Source organism: Anabrus simplex, chromosome 4 (assembly GCF_040414725.1).
Source record: "Anabrus simplex isolate iqAnaSimp1 chromosome 4, ASM4041472v1, whole genome shotgun sequence".
NCBI classification, from domain to species: domain Eukaryota; kingdom Metazoa; phylum Arthropoda; class Insecta; order Orthoptera; family Tettigoniidae; genus Anabrus; species Anabrus simplex.
Window position 1 is genome coordinate 222949149 of NC_090268.1, and position 17921 is coordinate 222967069.

The following is a 17921-nucleotide window of genomic DNA, read 5'->3' on the forward strand; positions in this document are numbered from 1 at the left end:
CGGGTAGCGTATCGTCCCTGGGCGGTGTCCGGGTAGGGGACGGCTGCTGCGGTGGAGACGGCCAGAGACTCGTAGCGAAGCTGCTGCTGTCGGGGCTGGTGCTGAGTCGGAGGTGCCCCCGGGAGGTGATGAGGCGGAGGCTCTGGCGGGGGACGAGGGCGCAGCCAGGGGCCACTCCAATCTGCTGCGTCATCGGGTTCCCAATCCTCGTCGCTGAGCGAGGGAGTGCCCTGCTCAGGACCTGGAGTGCCAGGCCGGGAATCGTCGCCCTCGTCCTCGTCCCCGATGATGTCCCAGGGTGCTGACCGCTGGCGGATCTCAGTCGGGTAGAGCGGAGCTGGGTCCGGAAGGTCTTCCGGGTCGTCGTCAGGTCGGAACGTGGCCCAATATTCCTGTAGCAAAGTAGGTAGATCAGGTGCCGGAGCGTAGGCGACGTACTCCCTGGCCGGTGGCGTGAAGGACCGCTCTAACTGGCCAGCTCCAGGCCCCCCCTCCGACCAGGGGACCCTACGCGTCCGGTGATGAGGCCGAGACATCTCTAGAGAAGAAGGTGATGCCCCATCCCACCCGTCTAACAGCCGACTGACGACCCTTTCGGGGCGAGCGTTCCTTTTATAGAAGTAACCTCTGTTAACCTCTGCGGTACGCACTGTACAATGAACGCCGACACTTTCTCGTGTGTACTGACTCCTTGAGCTTGCTCCAGTCTATTGATACCTGTTTCCCTCGACACCCTCTGGTGCAGCGGATCCAGGACCTGCTGGCCGGGCGCTCGGATGCCGGCACCAGAATTACGTTTGTGTGGCTCCCCAGCCACATGGGCATAGAGGGAAACGAGTTAGCAGATCAGTCTGCCAAGGAGGCAGTTACACTGCCCCCGTTGCCTTTCAAGGTTCCAGCAAGTGATATTCGTTCTCAGCTGAGACATCTGGTTATGTCTCATTGGGAGATGGAGTGGCAGGCCATCCCACTTTCCAATAAGCTGAGAACGATAAAAGGAACAACGAAGGTATGGAGGACTTCCCTTCGGGCTTCGCGGAGGGAAGCCGTGGTATTATGTCGCTTTCGGATCGGCCACGGTATCTTGACGCACTCCCATCTACTGAAAGGAGAACCCCCTCCGGTGTGTACCTGCGGCGACCATCTTACCGTGGTACACATCCTTACGGAGTGTGTAGACCTGGTCGATCAGCGCCGTAGTCTTAACCTTCCGAGTACAATCTCCCTTATCTTGCGCGATGACGAGCAGTCAGCAGACCTCGTCATCCGCTTTATGAGGGATAGCGGTCTGTTTTATCGTGTGTGATGGATGTTCTTTGTCCTAGTGTTGTTTATGTCAGTTGCGCTTTTATCTCATTGACTTCATTTTAGTTTGTGTTGCGCATTTTAATGTGTTATTTTAACGTCTAACGTAAATTATGTGTTAATATCTGTACTACTGGGCAATGCCTTATTCCTTCGATTTCCTGTACTTTCTCTTATTTTAATAGAACATAAGGCATTGCGTATTAGATCCACTGACTGTTTTAATCTCACCCTCATTTTTCTTCATCACCATTCTTTTTTAACTCTAGTCAGTGGATACTTTTTAAAATTTTAACTTCATGTCTCATGTCATTCATTTCGTTCCATTAGGGGCCGATGACCTTCGATGTTAGGCCCCTTAAAACAACAAGCATCATCATCATCATCGTTCCTATTTCTGTAACTTCTACATACCTGTTTTCAAGAGTGCAAGCAATCCTAGCTCTCAGAGTTTTGCAGTTGTTCATGACTACGTTATGATTAAAGTCAAATCCCGTCAAACCTGCAAAGAAGGGTTTGTCTAGCATGACGAAACACAGATTAGGATAAGGGAGTTCGATAACTCTTAGTTTCCACTCCTTGAAGTGAGCATGAGTGCAGGCTCCCATCATCAAATAGAGGAGATATGCTTGAACAACCTGGACAGCTGAGACCTCCAGAAAAGGCGCACCTGACTCAACTAACGCAGTCAGAAGATTTGCAAAGTGCTCTTGTCTGCCCAGGAGCTATGAGGCAATAGGAAGGGTAAGTGCTGCTGCAACCCGTTTGATAGTTGGTCTTAGCATTGAGCTGTAAGAATACCAAGTAGAAATGAATTCCATAATGTTCTTGAAAGGTGCGGCAGACAGTTGAATCCCACAGACCAGCTTACTTGGCAAGACGACGAATGGTCATGATTATCATCCTAGCCCAGTATTTGCAAACATCTTCTTTTGAGGCTACTGTGACCATGAAGGATGAGTCATCTGAAGAGCAGAGGTAGTTGACAACAGCAGAAAATCTGTCATCACTTTCTCCTTCAGGTCGTTTCCCCTTTTTATTGTGGTTTTCAGTCTTGGCCCACATCCACCTGTGGAAGAGTAGAAAACAAGCATGGTAGAATGATGAAGTAAAATGCAGGATGCCCTGAATCATCCCTGTTCGTATGTGCATGGCCACCTCTCTCTTTCTGAGGATCCTTCCTCCTTCTCCAAACTGCTTCTTCAGTTCCATGCTGATTTTGGAGCAATTGCATTCCTTCAGGAAGGAAAATGCCACAGGTTTAAAACAGAAATTACAAAGCCATGGAAAAGCCTCGGCAGCACTCGACAGCGTATGATGGAAACGGCTTTCACCTTTTTCCTCTGGTTCCACCTTGTCTTGTCTTCAGATGATAGCAGAGTCTCTTTGTTTGACCCTTTGGGCAGAGTTCTGGATTCCTGATAGTGCTTACTGGGAGGCTCTGACATTGTCTCCGACGGACTGTGACTGTACAGAGTCCTTGCTATCGTTTCTATGACGACCTGCAGCATTCTGAGCTCAGATCTAAGAACGTATATGTCTCTGGTGCCACCATGCTGAGGCTTTCTGAAGATGTCAATTATTTGTCCTCCATGTTCTTTGACTATAGTTAGGTAAATTTTTCATAGCATCTTCTATAACCATGGGAGGTTTAGAGATTCTGGATCTTTAGTGCTCAACACTTCCATGACTCTCTTGATGACTTTCACTCTGGGTTTTATATTAATCTTTGACCTTGCTTGTTGTTGGCTCATCAGGCTTTGCTAGAACGTCTACTCCTATTTCAAATTCTTCAGGTCCCATATCAGATGAGGCTTTTAGAGTTGCAACTTTGTCCTAGGTCATGTAGGCTAGATCTATTAGGACTGGATTCTCTAAGGAATTTTCTCATCCTTCACCAAGATTCCTAGAAGCATAACCCACAAAAGCATCAGCCATGGACCTGACGATGTTGATGGACACTTCATGCACCCTGGGATCGGTCTTAATGTGATCAGCATTCCCTTCAAATTCTGATCTCACATCGTAATATTTCAAATCTTCTTCCACAATCTTCTGTACAAGATCACTGTCCTTGTCGACAATGAATCCCAGGTAAAAAGTTTCTAAGCTCTGCGAAAACTGGTGCAAGGTTTGCAGAGTCAAAAAGTCTAGGGGGTTCTATGTTTTGCTTCTGCACTCCTCCTCTTGAGAGATATGCTTTGACTTGATCTTGGGAGGATTAAGGCTCATGGCTTCAGCAGCCCTTAACTCTGCCTTAAACACCCACAGCTGAAGTCTAGATCTGAATTTAGGGTCCATTTTGTTGATTACGGCTGAGGCTCTGCTTAATGGCCTATTTTCTGATAGGAGGTTCATTACTATGTACCTCCACTGAGTGATAGCTAGTTCTCTTGCAAGATTTGTTTTCCAGATGTATCAGCAGTCTCAAAACGAAGTGTCTTTCAATGAGCTCAGACCTAGGCTTAAGGTTTATGTTTTATGTTGTCAGTCTTGCATTCACCTGCCCATCTACATGTGTCTACGTAATGAGATATAAATGCAGATGCAGCTGAGACTAGTTTGTTCAACTTAGAAGCATCAGCCGACACGAAGTCAGTGATCATAAGATTCCCACTTTTGTGAAAAACGTGAGTGCTCTTAAAAGGGCTCTCTGTGAAAGAATCCTCAGGCAGTAAGACTCTATAGAAAATGTGAGACTTTGAGTTTGTGGGCTTCAGCAGGAAGTAAACGTCCTAGCCTCTAATTTTCTTAAGTATGTATTTTTTGGACCAACGTTCCTGCTTCAGCGAAAGAGCAAGCTCAAGACCAATTCTGGAAATCAAGGAGAATGCTCCAAAACATTTGGTGCCGATCAGAGTTGTAGATTATCTGAGGATCGCATAAACTGTCGGTGGCCACAGCAAAGCCTCTTGTTATCAGCTCCCTTATGTCATCATCTGTAGGATTGCAAGTGGGATCTTTGGATAAGAGCCATTCAGTGCCATTAAACAAGTCATGGTCTATGTCATCAGTGAAACAATCAAAGCTAAGAGTTTCTTTCTTCTTTTTGATGTGTTCCTTCACAACTGTGCTCTTGTTGCTTTTGGTCCTGATCCCCTTTAGTGCTAGTTCATCTTCATCCTGTTTACTCAACCCTGGCTTGCATCTGTTGGACTCTCTTCTCTTCTTACTTGGGAAGTCGTGGCCGGAATATGGATCGTCTTCTGACATGGCCTTCCCTTTTAGAGCATCCACGTCCTCTTCGCAAGTTTTGAAGTTCAACAAACACGACTCTATCAGCCTTCCCATCGCAGTGTCTTGATCAGGCTCTAGTCTGGATATTTGAACATAAATGCACACCTTGCATTTTGCGTTGAAAATTGGCATATTGCTTACTCTTTTAAGCCTCTCTTGCCTAGGATCTTCCCTGGCTTTGACGTAGAACTCGGCAATGTTCAGTTCGTCAGAAGCTTCAAAGACGGCCTCCCTGAATGTTTCTGAGGTAGCTTGTTTGTCTGCAGGATTGTTTTAAGTGCTCATAATCGTATTCTGTGAACTGATTTGAGCGCTTGCCAAAAGGGATCTTCCCACTTAACAAAGCAGAATTGAACGCCTCTAAATGCCTTCGCACTACAGTTAAGCTTTCATCCTTTTCCTCGTGGTAGGGATGACCATCGCCTTGCATCTTCACCACAATCTTTCTAAAAATATTCATTCTAAGCATGAGCTCGTCGTTTATCTGAGAGGGCAAATCGATGTTAGCTGCAATAACATTTTGTCCGACAACTATGGCTACCATTTCATGCTCGCTAAGGCATCAACAGACTGCCTCTTGTCCGGCCTAGACTGTCTAACCAAGCTGTACTTAGACAGACGAGCATAATTCTAGAGGTACATTCGCAACGATTAACTAGTGAATGATATATATCTAAAAAGTGTTGGAGGAAATCGACAATCAAAGTATTATATAAAGGCAAAGGTAATTCAGAAGATCCGAATTCGTACAGGGGTGTCGCATTGCAAAATAATATATTAAAATACACTGACTGACAGTGACAATGCAACACCAGCTGTGGATCTTTTTTTCACCTTCCTTTAGATTTCAATTATCTGTCTGTGTGTGTCCCGTATCGCAGATCCCTTACGATATACCACTTATCTTATATCGCCTTAGTGTGAACGCGGCCTAACAGAAGTGAGAAAGACTCGGGATCTCGTTCCTCCAGTATAGTCCTTACAAGCTTATATATTTCTTCCTGCTTAGATTTTGTCTTTATTTTTGTTGAATTTTTCCTCCAAGATCTGTCCGCGTGCCACGCACAAACTAACCTTCTTTGAGGAAGAGCCATAACATTCGTCCACGCGTTATAAAATTCGTCTGCCATGTCTGAAATAAATACTTTCGGAATTACACTGACTGACAGTGACAATGCAACACCAAGGAGGAGTGGTGCGAAAGGGATGAAAGATGGGGAAAAAACAGAGACGGCACGGATGAATAATTGATGTTTATTTCAAACCGATATGCAGGTTACACAATGCGCACGGCATCGACTCAGTAGGATGTAGGACCACCGCGAGCGGCGATGCACGCAGAAACACGTCGAGGTACAGAGTCAATAAGAGTGCGGATGGTGTCCTGAGGGATGGTTCTCCATTCTCTGTCAACCATTTGCCACAGTTGGTCGTCCGTACGAGGCTGGGGCAGAGTTTGCAAACGGCGTCCAATGAGATCCCACACGTGTTCGATTGGTGAGAGATCCGGAGAGTACGCTGGCCACGGAAGCATCTGTACACCTCGTAGAGCCTGTTGGGAGATGCGAGCAGTGTGTGGGCGGGCATTATCCTGCTGAAACAGAACATTGGGCAGCCCCTGAAGGTACGGGAGTGCCACCGGCCGCAGCACATGCTGCACGTAGCGGTAGGCATTTAACGTGCCTTGAATACGCACTAGAGGTGACGTGGAATCATACGCAATAGCGCCCCAAACCATGATGCCGCGTTGTCTAGCGGTAGGGCGCTCCACAGTTACTGCCGGATTTGACCTTTCTCCACGCCGACGCCACACTCGTCTGCGGTGACTATCACTGACAGAACAGAAGCGTGACTCATCGGAGAACACGACGTTCCGCCATTCCCTCATCCAAGTCGCTCTAGCCCGGCACCATGCCAGGCGTGCACGTGTATGCTGTGGAGTCAATGGTAGTCTTCTGAGCGGACGCCGGGAGTGCAGGCCTCCTTCAACCAATCGACGGGAAATTGTTCTGGTCGATATTGGAACAGCCAGGGTGTCTTGCACATGCTGAAGAATGGCGGTTGACGTGGCGTGCGGGGCTGCCACCGCTTGGCGGCAAATGCGCTGATCCTCGCGTGCTAACGTCACTCGGGCTGCGCCTGGACCCCTCGCACGTGCCACTTGTCCCTGCGCCAACCATCTTCGCCACAGGCGCTGCACCGTGGACACATACCTATGGGTATCGGCTGCGATTTGACGAAGCGACCAACCTGCCCTTCTCAGCCCGATCACCATACCCCTCGTAAAGTCGTCTGTCTGCTGGAAATGCCTCCGTTGACGGCGGCCTGGCATTCTTAGCTATACACGTGTCCTGTGGCACACGACAACGCGTTCTACAATGACTGTCGGCTGAGAAATCACGGTACGAAGTGGGCCATTCGCCAACGCCGTGTCCCATTTATTGTTCGCTACGTGCGCAGCACAGCGGCGCATTTCACATGAGTATACCTCAGTGACGTCAGTCTACCCTGCAATTGGCATAAAGTTCTGACCACTCCTTCTTGGTGTTGCATTTGCTCTGTCAGTCAGTGTACTTACCAAGTTATTGAGGAATAAATTAACTGAAGCAAGAGACAATGATTTGCCAGAGGAGCAATTTGGTTTCCGTAAAGGCAGAAGCACACTACACGCAATAAAAAACCTGATTGATGACATAGAAGAATCTTTGAGACATCCGGAAGCGAAGGTCTACTGTGTATTTATTGATTATACAAAAGCTTTTGATCTACTAGACAGACTACTACTAATTCAGAAACTCGAAAAAATTCTTGGGAAAGTACACCCACTAGTTAAATTATTAAGAAATATACTGGCATTCAACTATGTAACTATTAATGACTCCACATCAAGTTCGTCTGAGATTATTCAAACAAATGGACTCTTACAGGGAGATCCCATCAGCCCACTGATGTTTAACATTGCAACCTCTGACATTGTCAATTGAATTAAGGACATATCAAATTTATCTCTGTATATGTATGCAGATGACATGGTCCTGGCCTCAAACAACAAGTAAGATCTTCAAAAAGGATTGGACAGCATAGTTGCCTTGGCAGATCATAATAAATTCAAAATCAATGATAAGAAAACAGTACAAATGATCTTCAGAAAAGGGGGAAATTTAGCAGCAAATGATAAAATATTTCATAAGAACAACCGATTAGAAATAGTCAACACATTTAAATACTTAGGCATTACTCTTCAAACAACAATCACATCCTTCAGAATCCATATAAAAGTTAGATCAACAACAGCAATAAAAGGTATTCATGATATACAAAACTTACAACAGCTCTCACTAGAAACTGCCATGAAGCTTTTTTATGCCAAAATTGTACCCAGCCTAACATATGGCATCGAAATCATATGGCCCAAATTAGCCTTCCATGATCTTGCTACAGTGGAAAAAGTGAAAGCTCGGTTTTTGAAAGCTGTTTTAGGCCTATCAAAATATACCCTTTCAAGACTCTCATACGAACTTACCAGAGAAACTTTCTTCATAGAAGATTTAAGGATAATTCACGGTTTGCCTTCTACCGTGAACTATGAAAAATTAATTAAAGCCAGACAACGAAAAAGATCTGAAATATGGAGTGAGTTTTATTCCACTGGTGCTATGACAACCAATGATTGGAAGCAAGCTAACTTTAACCTCGGACATATTATAACAAGGTTTGCTACTCATGGGTTCCACTACAAGATATGCGCGAACAAACGAGTTGACGAACCCGGACAAACATGTGTGTGTGAAAGATGTAACCTACATTGCGATAGGTATCATGCTATGTACTGTGTACTTAGGACAGAATCTTTGAAAAAAATCTGTTCTTCCGTGTAAATTTTTGCACATTGTGCGCATTTTCTATTAATAATTGTTACGGAGTTATCCGTGGAAGTCACAGGTGAAAGAAGGTGCTGGCTGGAATGGGTCTAACTACAAGTTCGAAAGATAAATTAAATTTTCAACAAAGGTTATATTTTCAAAACTAAACAACGGTTAACAATCTCACTAGCTGAAATAACAAAGAACAATCAGGTACAATGCCACTTTACTTGTTCTGGGCTACGAGCCCCAAAGTCTGAGCTCTCAGCTCACAACCACAAATAACCTAAGGGCAGAAAACCCCATCATTACATGGAGCTCTTGCTCCCGCTTAGTAATGTCAGGCCTCCTAGAGGCACCTTCCAAAATACCAGAAAGAGCTGATCTGCTCTCAATCTTACAAGCCTGTCAAAAGGCTACAACACAATCTACTTCTAACTGCCCTCAAGGCACACTTACAATGAAACAAGGGTATCATGTACCTAACGTACAGTGCCTTAGTGAACAAACCTAGGTTAATTAAATGGCCCAAAACAAAGGGATGGAGGCTTGAATTTGAACTCCTAAATCTACATTTAAAAACCTAATTGGCTCTAGGCCGATACACAGGGGCTAATCCCAGGCTAGGGATGTGACCCGTATAAAAAATTTGAACACTTTAAGGAAGATAAGAAACGGTTACGAAAGCGTAGTCACCTCAATTTCAAAATGAAGGGGAGCTCGAGAGGGTAAAGCACTCTCTATTCCCGAATTAAAGTTCAAGAAAACTGACGTTTAGCCGGAAGAATCGTTTACAGTTTTAATAGTTTACACATTAAAGGTTTCGAACCTTCTCCGAGAGTTACACTGCTGAGCTAGCAAGAAAGAAAGATGTTAAAAGGCCATTACCTTGTTGAAGAACTTGTGCCTGAAGAACGAGGCGCTTCCCGCCCCCTGTGCCTGAAGAACGAGGCGCTTCCCGCCCCCTGCTACATATTCACACAAATCAAGATGTTATACGAGTGGCGCGGAGACAAGAAAGTCAGCAGTTTTTATACCCTCGTGGAAAATTTGAGACCTTTCCGGAATGAGTAGACACACCCACTCAATTTTTATTGGGTAGCTAAAAGATACACATCCACATCGGAGAAGAAAGACCCCATTGGTCGAAAATTAATTAAAGAAATTTGGGATTGGCTAAGTTCGAAACTGGCGGAAAGAAAGGTTCATATTGCCAGCCCAAAGAATGAAAGAACAAAATTTAGTAAATACAAAACTTATGAATTCAAAATGTCTTCAAGAAAGTTCATTCCTTTACACCTGAGTGCATTATCATAGTTTTTTGGTAGATACCTCTGTTAGAGAATGTCCACTCTTCTTGATCAATGAAAAACAAAAGCAAAGCAAAAAAACACACAATGACATCTTCTGAGAAACGGTAGAGTTAATTCAGTTATTAAAGTTCCGGGTTTCTCCAGTAGGGAGGTATTTTAAGGCGGAAAATTCAAATGTGCGGCGTAGGGGTGTACCAACCGGTACAATAATAATAATAAATCCTGGGTTGTTCCAAATTCAGAAACGACACTTTTGCCATTTCTTATTAGAATCTTATCTGGAGTCAAATCTTCGTCAGCACCTTCTCCAGGAGCTATTTTGTCCAAACTGCAGTCAAATGATGGTGAAAGAATCTTGAACACAAAATTATGTCCCAGCTCCTTAGACTACATGGAATACTAAGAAATCAAAGGTTCGGAGAGGTGGTCCCTTGTGTAGGACGTGCCAGCTTCCCATTCTTCCTTAAAATCTACTGCTACTGACACTTTGTCATGCACAGGGTCTACTGACATACTAACCTCAAATGAGTCCAGCGGGAAGGGAGCCTATAGCTGCTCTCCCCAGCAGGGAGGCATGAGCAACTCGACTTCAGATGTCCTGGTACTCTCTAAGCAAATATCATCAAATATCATCAAATAGCTCTGAAAAGAGCTTGTCATCTCTCAAATTAGCCATGATAATGACTGTTTGTATCCTTTAACCTTGCCTGGTTCTATTATCAGGTAGGTTCTTGAGAAATTAGTTTTGATCTTTGGTTCACGCTTTTCTGCCCGTCGGGGGCCCGTCGATGTGTCAACAGAATGTTGTTTGGAGGTGTTGCACCTGTTCTCACTTATCAGTGCGATGCTACTTCCTGAATCTAGCAATGCACAGACAGGTTCATTATTTACCTCTAAGCATATGTAAGGTTATTTACAAGGAGGTATAACAGAAATGCTAGAAGTTGTAGGAAATTGACTCTAGGATAAAACTGGGACCTATAATCAGCCTCGGAATCATCCTTAACATCCAGTTTTAAGAGACAAAACATGAAGTAAAGGTTTACCGTAAGAATTGACGGTTTGTCATCTAGAATTACCATTGCCAGGAAGCCCAGACCCGGAAGAATTTCGTGGGCAGTCTAGAGAAATGCCTATTCGACCCGCAGTATTGATAAGAATTATTGGTGGAAGAGACTCTACCCACATCAGTTTTTGAATTGCCTAAGGGCTCAATTTTTGGGCAGTTCCTCTGGAAATGTTGGGTGAAACCACAGCAAAAACATGCACGAGAATTACGTGGCTTGGAAGAAAGAGAAGGAGCGGGTTTAGTAACCTGAGAAGAAGACATGTTCATAGGAGGGGGAGCTAAGGCAACGTGTAGCTGGGCGGCATATCTAATACCTTCGGCAGAAACAGTGGTAGCTTCCAATTGAGTAAAAGTAGCTGGCCGCAGTGAAAGAGTATGATACAGCCGATAGTTCGGGGCAAGTCCCTCAACAATGCTGGCAACCATTTGAGACTCAGAATAGTTGAGCACAAAAATTCTAGCATAGAACTTAATATCCTGAATATACGTTCAAATGCTGCACTCTGAAATAGGCACGAGAAGGAATGAAGAGTTCAAGTACATGTGCATGAAATTGATCCGCCCATCTTTCAGAAATGTCTGCAATGATATGCTCAGATAGAGCTCCACATACATGTGGACATAAGAATTGATAAATGTGATCGCTACTCAAATTGTACACAATAGCTTGAAATCGATGAAAATCGAAAGCAAGAAAGAAATAACCTCGTCAATAGAATAAGCAGAAAATTTTGACACTTCCTTAAATTCAGTAGTCAATGGGTGAGGTAAATTGGAAAAAATCTGGGAAAAAGTAAGTATACCAATAGATTTGGGATCGGTAGCCAACGGTTTTCCACAACCCGACTTGTTGGTGTGTGTCTGGGTTGTCCCCTGTTGCGAGTTGTAAGGTAGTACGTGTCCACGCCTGCCGAGTTGTGCTCGAGACGCCCGGTGAGAATCCAACACAGTTTTGTATGTCGCGCAAAGTCGTTAGGCAAAATTCTGACCTTTTCAGATAATAGTATATTCCGAAAAATGTCAGCGCTTAATAGAAGTTCTACAGGAGCACTTAAAGAAGGTTAGGTCGGCTAACTTAACATGAGATGGATTAATCCAATTGTGCGTGTTAAAGAGGGCTGTTATTGCCTATAACGTCAATAGCTAAGCAACTTAAATGAAGGAAGACATTCTGCATAGCATCTGTGACACAAACTTTTACAAAATTCGTGGAATACGTTTTATTATTATTAATGCCTGTAACATAGACATCAGTAGAAATTTTCTCCAAACCTCATCGCCTTATTAGGTGGCGCAGCAGGGTTGGATGTGATACTTCCACACAAGGAAATACCAAAATCGAGCACTTGAATACCACATCCAACATTACAATTAAAATGTTAGTGTTATTTTAACGTCTCACGTAAATTATGTACTACCAGACAATGCCTTATTCCGTAGTTTTCCTTTATTTTCTCTTATTTTATTAGAAAATAAGGCATTGCGTAGTAGATCGACTGATTGTTTTAATCTCGCCCTCATTTTTCTCCATCATCATTTTTTAAAACTCTATAGTCAACTCTGATGTGACATGGTATACAGAGAACGACCTACTCACCGGTGGAGGCGTAGGAGCATAGGGACATCGGAGGACGGTCGTAAGATGTAGGGAGTCCAGCCCGATAAGTCGTAAATGACTCGGGCATCCCCGTTGTCTTTGGGGACCAGGAAAAACGGGAATGCTGCAGGAGGATGGTCCGGTTGTATGATGCGATGTTGGAGAAGATCTCGGGTGGCCGCGTCCATTAGGGTGGAAGGCTGGGTGTTCCGGAACACGGGTGGAGCATCCCGTGGCCGTGGGAGGTACACCCCTTACGAGGTAATACGCTGAGCGTAGTTACCCAGAGGAGTGTCCAGATAAGGGACGGGGTGTGCGAGAGGCACTGCAATGGATGAGTAGCGCTGAGGCTTCGGCCTGGGCGGCAGAACCGTTGGGTGAAGAGGGTCTGTGGTGGGGAGTCGGCGCGGAAGGGCTCGTAGGAACGAGGCGTCACCGTCGTCGATGTCGTCAGTAGTGTGGTCTTCCTCGGAGGCGGGGCGGCCGCCGGCTTCGGAGTGTTGATCCGATTCCGAGCCCACTCGGGAGCGAGTGGGGGAGCCTGAATCTCCCGACATGATGTCCCAGGGCGCTGACCGAAGTCGAAGGTCCTGCAGGGATGTTGGGTACAGGTCGGGTGCCGTGCCGACGACGTGCTGGAAGCCTGGTGTGTCATCTTCTTCAGGTTGGAAACTGGTCCAGTATTCTGCCAGAGTAGTCGACAGATCCGGTGCCGGGGCGTAGGCGATCCAGGCTCCTGCACCGGACGTGTAAGACCGTTCTGCAGTGCGGGCGCACAGGGTCTCCGATGGATACTTTTTAAAATTTTAACTTCATATCTCATGTCGTTTATCTCGTTCCATTAGGGGCCGATGACGTTCGATGTTCGGCTCCTTAAAACACCAAGCATCATCTTCAGCAAGCACCAGTTTGCGGTTAGGGGGTTCCTAACCGGCTTGCCGGCGGACTTGAGGGAAATCAATTACCTCTCGCGGTCCAAACACACACCCTCTGTGGGTTGGGGAGGCAGATGAAAAATTCACTCATGGTATACCGGGCCTGTCGTAAGAGGAGACTAAAAGGGGCGGCTAAGGGATGATCCAGTTAGAACTATGAAACTACTTGTAATTTGTACCATAACGCAGGGAACACCATGAGTTGCATTTACTTGCGCCAAGTACCACTATGTTAGGTACGCAATAGGTTTGTGATTAGTAGTGACAGTGTGTGAATCCGGATGGGGGTCCTGTAGTACCTGTGATTCGTACCCCTATAAGGGCGACACCATCGTTTTGCCTTACCTATGCTCGGTTCCCGCTATGTGAGGAATTGCACGGGATAGTACAGATCCCTGTGGTTGGTCCACTTATGTGCGGAACGCCATAGGTTTGCGTTGCCTGTATGTGGCGCCGCAATGTGTGAAACACCATAGGTCTGTGTTACATGTGCGCGTTACACTACCTGTGAATAGTACCATCATGTGTGGAATACCGCGAGTCTCCGCTAGTTTTGATTAGTACAGCAACATTACACATAACATGGTTCTACATTCCTAGCGATAAATACCATTATGAGGGGATGATGACCTGGATTTTGGACTCGTTTCGACTATACGCACAATCGATTCAGCATCGTACTATCGAAGCAGTCCCTTGGTCGGTAATAGGATTGTTTTGTGCCAGCTTCTGTGCATGTGAGGCACTGTGGGTGGGATTCACTGATCGTTTGAAATTCATCTCCATCCATTCATTCTTCGTCCTCATGCTTTGGATTCTGGTCAGTGGAGGATTTTGGAATTTTAAGTTGTCATTTCATTTCGTCTCATTTCGTCCTATTAGGGACCGATGACCTCGATGTTAGGCCCCTTTAAACAACAAACATCATCATCATCATCGCGAGCTCGTTTCCTCATTTCTGGCGGAACAACCAGCTTGGTATGATGATTGAGATATAGTATAAGATAATGTAATCTTCCAGATGTCACTAAGTGTTCTGATTGGAAGTGCCATGGTGGATCACAAGATCTTTTGCTTGGCATGTATGCCGTGAATGCCCCTATGGTTAGTTTATCTAAGTGGTCACAGAAGTAATCATAGATGGTACGAGTGATTGCCAGAGCAAGCAAATCAGTTTCGACTCTCACAAGTTCAACTATGCCCTGATGATACAATGCCTTGTGCATATCCTTCTGCAGAGACGGTCTGATGGATAAGGGAGTCCGATAATCGTATTCGTTTGGTATACAGTAAGTTGTGTAGATGATTTCTTGTATCACAGCGATCATAGCATAGATAGGATTTAGGTATGTAGGCGTGTCAGCAGGTATGGAGACTAATCGTCGAGCATCCTTAATGGACGAGGTAGCTATTTCTAATGCACTGTCTGGTATAGTGCTTAGCCTTGATCCTAAAGGGATATCAAACAATGTAGTAGGTTGTTTCACTATAGGTGATTCTACAAGTGGTAACTCTCAGTAGTGACATCCTTTTTGTACTGAGCCAATAGCATTCCTTTTGTGAGGGTGCTTTCCTTCCCAATTATTCTGCCATGGTGAGAATATTGATGCTATCACAAAACTCATATATGAAATTGATCGCCATATGGATTCCTTGTCCACGAAGTGCCATATGTGTGTTGCTGTCAGCGGTTATCATCTGGTAAGTATTGTTCAATGTGTTTGGAACTACGGATTCCGTGAAATTGGGTGATCTTAGATGATGACTTATTGTCCCTCTCTCCTTTGCTGCCCGGAAGACCCTAATTTGATCATAGGAAACATCGAGGTACGTAGATAAAAATGTGTTACACGCATACATATAGGTTTGATTGACGGTCTACGCCCTTAAAATCATTAGAATGTATGTGTGTCCAGGAAATGAAGTCTATTAGAGTCTTCACCTTTTATAATACTACATAATTTTCTATGAATTGAATGCTGGATGGTATCGTGTTGTTCCTAGTGGCTAAACCAACAAATGGCTTGCAATTAGCTGTGCAGAAATTGGATAGCCTATGATGTTTAACATATTCAGCTGGACGGTACTTGAGGTAGGTGAAATGGTGGGTATCTTCGCAGCCACCCATGCTTTTCCGAGATCCAGATTTGGTGTTGGAAGAGTGCCATTGTAATGGACTCGACGCGCTTTTCCCATAATTCGACTTGCAGTACTTGGGCGCATTCGGCAGGGCAAGTGGTGCGAGATAAGGCAACCTGTACATCATAACTGTAATCAAGTTCCTATTTCAATACTTGATTACGATACGCGTGTGTTTTCATACCTGCTCTTAAGATCTGCATCAAAATTCCTGTTCGCATGAGCATATGCACCTTGGAGGACCAAAAGGTCTAACACACTTCTGCCAGTTTCAAATTTTCTGAGGAGTTCCTGAATCAGCCCTGCAGGGGACGCGGCATACAATGCAGCCATTACCTCAGTATTATACGCGTTAGCAGTGAAAAGACATACTAGTTCAGCAGTTGAATTTCCGTCTGACTGTTTGAGGAGGGTGCGGATCTGTACCTAGGCTTGGCTTTAAGGGCAGTTTCTATAGCTTTCCCCAGTAAAGTGGAGACTTGGTTTGGTTTTTGTTGTAACCAAGGTTGAAGTTTACAGAACACAACTTTATTTGCTTCACTTTATGATATTTACACAAATAACTGAAATTTATCTTGAAGCAAAAAGGAATATTGAATCTTGAGAAAAGTCTGTCTTTATGCAATATGTACAGGTTTGCAGTCTTTATATACACTTCTATCTTGAAAAGATAGTCTTTGTGAATTGACACGTTGATAGTCGAGAACTATCTGGCACACTAACATAAATGTTCATGAGAGTCCTTGTTTGTTGAAGTGCCTGAATTCCTAAAAAGCAAGTTCAATTGATTGAAGAAATTCCACCTAGCGAAACTAAGGGAGCTTGCATAAGTTAGGGAATGAAAATGGCTTGTAAAAGAATTACGGAACATAGGCAGCGGAAACAGGTAAGGGAGCGGTGACCAGAGGTGAAACCTCGTACTGCCAGAAATTCAGTCCACCTGGTCGAAGCACATTTTCAAGAGGAGTAGCCTCCGTGCTCGACGTAGGGTGTATTCTGGAGCTGGACACCAGGGCAAGTGGGCCAGTGAGCAGGCAGGGAGCTCCTATTTATAGTACACTCGATGGTCAGGCACGCGCACTGAGGGCTGCGCGTCGAAGCTAGCAGAATGATACACAGGCGCGCGTGCAGCTGGCTGGCGGAGCGAGAAGGGAGCGCCGGACATACAACACCCTCCCCTCCTAAATACGCCGGTACGGCGTGAAACGGCGGCGGCGCTGGCGGCGACTGCGATGCTGGGGCGGAGCTGCTGATGTTTCTGTTGTATTGTCCGGAGCTGGAACTGGGCGGAGTGGCGCTGTCTCGTCCTGAAAGGAACCCATTGTTATTAAATGATCTAAAGCTCGTTCTGCAATAGATTTATCTGGTTTAGCAATAGCATCAATAGCTGGACAGGGGCGGTAGCGTAGACGTATCTGATCTTGATGGCGGCAGATACGTTTCTCCGTAGTCTGTATCTCGTAGAGACGATGACCCAAAGATCTGCAGATGACTCCAGGTATCCAGAGTGGGTTGGATTTGAATGTCCTGGTGTAGACCTTGTCGTTGAGGGAGAACTTCGTTGGTGAGGTCTTATGCTGGGCCGGAAGAGGCTGTAACAGAGAAAGTAAAGTTCTGTGAGGTCGTCCATGGAGCTTCTGGGCAGGAGTGACATTATCAGCGCCGGGTAGAGTTCTGTAGTTGTTTAAGAGTTGGAGCAAGGCTTGGTCTTTGGTTAAGCCTGAAGAGACAGCTTTCTTCATACTTCTTTTAAATGTTTGTACGAAGCGTTCAGCTTCACCATTAGATTGAGGGTGAAAAGGTGGTGCTAGGATATGACGAATGCCATTATGTGTACAAAAGTTCTGAAAAGCAGTAGCTGTAAATTGAGGTCCGTTGTCCGAAATGAGTACTTGCGGTAAACCTTCTGTAGTAAAGATTTTCTGGAGAGCACGAATGGTAGCTTCGGTTGTAGTAGTCGAATGCATATCCACGACATATGGAAAGTTTGACAGTGAATCGATGACTATTAACCACATGGAATTGAGGAAAGGACCTGCGAAATCGATGTGAACTCGTTCCCATGGAGTAGTAGCAGGAGGCCATGAAGCAAGATCAGAAGACGGGGCGTTCTGATTCGTTTGACATTGCTCACAATGACGTATTAGCTTTTCGATGGCGGCATCAATACCGGGCCAGTAGCAGTGTTGACGGGCGAGTTGCTTTGTTCTGGAGATACCCCAATGGCTTTGGTGTAATAATTCGAGAACTTTTTTCTGTAGGCTAAGTGGGATAACCACTCGGAAGATGGTGCCTGCTTCTAGTAGTACAACTCCGGCACGAGTCGTGAGACGATGCTGCATACGATGATAAGGTGCCAGGTGGGCAGGAAGTGTGCTCTGAAGAGGCCAACCGTTGCGGATGTAAGTACGTACAGTAGCAAGTGTACTGTCCTTATCCGTAGCTTTAGCTATGCAGGTAGCA